Raw genomic sequence first — 3953 nt, forward strand, 5'->3', positions numbered from 1 at the left:
AGGGTTGGGGGAGGGGGGGGGAAAATGTTAAAAAATGTATGATGATAGCTAGAAACGAAGAGTTTCAATGTTTTATGGTTTGTGGAATTGGATGTTATAAGGTAAACTGCATTATGTTGGTTGCTGTTTTATATTTTCTCTGTCATCAATAAATATATATTTAAAATAAATAAATAAATAAAGGCCAACAGCCAGGGAGTTCACCAGGTACGGAAACAGCTGAGTTCCAAAAAGTCTCGAGACCAACTGGCAGGCTAGAAAATCCGGACCGGACCGGCATGACTTCTGGAACCGGGAAAACCATCAACAGAGAGTCCATTGCGACCACCAGGTCTGACCACCAGGGGGCGAGATGAATGAGAGCATGATACCGGGGCAGAGTCATAACAAGCTGAGAGGTGTGACTGCTTGCTAGGGGTCCTTAATAACCCAGTTTCTGCTATTGATCCTTCCATCACGCTCCTTGAGTACCTCAGTAGACTTTTCTTTGATCCAGTCCTGTGGAATACTCCTGAAGCCGAAGCTGAAAGAAGGCGTCGGGCTCGCCTGCCGCCTCTGTGGAGCTCCGGCTCAGTTCCTGATGCCATTCCAGGTCCCAGTCTGGGTCCAGCTCCTGTTCAGAGTTCCAGCCAAGCTGCTGAGGCCACGCCGAGTTCCAGTTCCAGCCCAGATGCTGAGTCCATGCTGAGTTCCAGTTCCAGCCAAGCTGCTGAGGCCACGCCGATGTTATTTATTTATTTATTTAATTGTTGCATTTGTATCCCACCTTATCCCACCTCTTTGCAGGCTCAAAGTGGCTTACAATACATCATGAGTAGTGGAAGAATGTTAGTAAATAAACATTTAGTATTGCAGGATCTTGGTCAGCATGATGATAATAAAACAAAGTAATAGTATACAAGCAGATATTAAGAAACAGTTCTGAATATAGATGGACGAGTTGTGCATATTCATATTAGTTGATCTTTGTGGTACGCTTTATTAAAGAGATGGGTCTTCAGTAATATGCGGAAGTTCGTTCTTTCGTAGATCGATTTCAAACTGCGCAGCAGTGCGTTCCATAACTGTGTGCTCAGGCAGGTAGAGTTTGACGCATGCATTAGTTTGTATTTCATTCCTTTGCAGCTGGGGAAGTGCAGATCAAGGAATGTGTGGGATGATCTTTTAGCATTCCTAGGTGGTAGGTCTATCAGGTCTGACATGTAAGCTGGTGCGTCTCCATGGATAATTTTGTGAACTAGTGAGCATATTTTGAACGTGATGCGTTCCTTAAGTGGGAGCCAGTGTAATGTTTCCCGTAAGGGCTTGGCACTTTCAAATTTTGGTTTGCCAAATATGAGTCTAGCTGCAGTGTTCTGGGCTGTCTGGAGTTTCTTGATTATTTGTTCTTTGCAGCCGGCATATAGTGCATTGCAATAGTCTAGATGACTGAGCACCATTGATTGTACCAGGTGGCGGAAAACACTCCTTGGGAAGAAAGGTCTTATTCTTTTTAATTTCCACATTGAGTGGAACATCTTCTTGGTTGTGTTTTTCGCGTGGTTCTCTAGTGTTAGGTGTCGATCAATGGTGACTCCAATAATTTTTAGGGTTTCTGAAATAGGAAGGTTTAGAGTTGGTGTGTTAATGGCGGTGAATTCTTTCTTGTTGTGTTGGGAGGAGGTGAGTATTAGGCACTGGGTTTTTTCTGCATTGAGTTTTAGCCGAAATGCGTCCGCCCAGGAATGCATGATATTGAGACTTTGGTTGATGTCATTGGAAATTTCTTTTAGGTCTTGTTTGAATGGGATGTAGATCGTTACGTCATCTGCATAAATGTATGGATTAAGGTTTTGATTTGATAGTAATTTTGCCAAGGGTATCATCATTAAGTTGAATAGAGTCGGCAAGAGGGGGGATCCTTGTGGTACTCCGCATTCAGGAACCCATGCGGCTGAAATATTCGAGTTAGAGTTACTTGGTATGATCTTGTGGTTAGGAATCCCTTGAACCAATTGAGGACATTGCCTCCGATTCCGAAGTATTCAAGGATATGTAATAAAATTCCGTGGTCAACCATGTCGAAAGCGCTTGACATGTCAAATTGTAAAAGTAGTATGTTCTTACCAGATGCAATTGTTTGTTTGAATTTAGTCATGAGAGTTACTAATACTGTTTTAGTACTGTGGTTAGACCGAAATCCTGACTGGGAATCGTGAAGTATTGAAAATTTATCTAGATAGTTTGTAAGTTGCTTGGTCACCAACCCTTTCGTTAATTTGGTTATTAAGGGAATGGATGCTACTGGTCTGTAGTTAGTTAGTTCACTAGCACTTTTCTTTGCGTCTTTGGGTATGGGGGTGAGTAAAATGTTTCCTTTTTCCTTCGGGAAGAGTCCATTTTGTAGCATGTAATTCAGGTGTTTCGTTATGTCGTTTATGAATTATTGAGGAGCAGATGTCATCAGGTTGTTTGGGCATATATCTAGTTTGCAGTGAGATTTGGCAAATTGTTTGAGCGTTTGGGAGATGATGTTCTCCGATAATATCTCGAAGTTAGTCCAGGTCCTGTCCGCTGGGTGAATGCCAGGGACCGGGTCTAGGCAGTTGAGGAGTTCAGCATAGTCGATGGTACTGACAGGTATTTTAAGTCGTAGTTGTACTATTTTTTTCGTTGAAGTATCTCGCGAGATTGTCTGTTCCAGGAGTGTCTTTGCTGTTGGTTGTGACTGGTGTGATATCTAATAGTTTGTTCACGAGTTGGAAACGTTTATGTGTGTCCTTGTAATTTGGTCCGATTATGGTTTTGTAATGTAGTCTTTTGGTTTATCTTATGGTGTATTTGTATTTTCTTTGAAATTGTTTCCAGGCGTTAAGTGTGGTTTCGTCTTTTTTTGTATTCCAAGCTCGTTCTAACCTTCTGACTTGTGTTTTGATTTTTTTCAACTCTTCATTGAACCATGGTGTTGAGTTCTTTCTGTGCGAGGTTCTTGTTTGGGTTGGAGCAATGTTGTCTAGTATAGATCTGCATCTGTTGTCCCATTCTAAGAGGAATTGGATTGTATCTGTTTTTATTGTCCATTCGTTATGGTAAATCTGTTGCCAAAATATTACCGGATCTATTTTTCCTCTCTTGGTGTAACATGGAGGATCGGGAGGTAGATCTGGATTAATTTCCACTGGGATACAATGCCTGACAGCAATATTGTGCAGCATGCAGCAGGCCAGCATGATCTCAGTGACAGTCTCAGGGCCATACTGTAAGGCGCCACCTGTCCTATTCAGACACCTGAAGCAACTTTTTAACACACCAAAGGTGCACTTGATGACTCCATGAGTGGCTCTGTGGGCGTCATTATATGCCACCTCTGCTGGTGTCACAGATTCATGCAGTGGAGTGAGAAGCCAGCTGCAACAACCGTATCCCACGTCACCTATGCCAATAGAGTAGTGATTATTAGTTTCACATCATGTATGAGAGATCACACACACACACACACACACACACACACGTCCCAAAAGGGCTGTTATTAGAACCTTTTCAGTGGTGTGGCGGTGACCTACTACTACTACTACTTAACATTTCTAGAGCGCTACTAGGGTTACGCAGCGCTGTACAAATTAACAATTAAGGACGGTCCCTGCTCGGAAGAGCTTACAATCTAAAGGATGAAATGTCAAGTTGGGGTAGTTAAGTTTTCCTGATTAGGTGCCGAAGGCGACATTGAAGAGGTGGGCTTTGAGCATTGATTTGAAGATGGGTAAGGAGGGGGCACGGCGTATAGGCTCAGGGAGTTTGTTCCAGGCATGGGGTGAGGCGAGACAGAAGGGGCGGAGCCTGGAGTTGGAGGTGGTGGAGAAGGGTACTGAAAGGAGGGATTTGTCTTGAGAGCGGAGGTTACGGGTAGGGACGTAAGGGGAGATGAGGGTAGAGAGGTACGGAGGGGCCGCAGATCGAGTGCATTTGTAGGTGAG

The sequence above is a fragment of the Microcaecilia unicolor genome, chromosome 10, assembly GCF_901765095.1.
Source record: "Microcaecilia unicolor chromosome 10, aMicUni1.1, whole genome shotgun sequence".
Classification (NCBI taxonomy): Eukaryota; Metazoa; Chordata; class Amphibia; order Gymnophiona; family Siphonopidae; genus Microcaecilia; species Microcaecilia unicolor.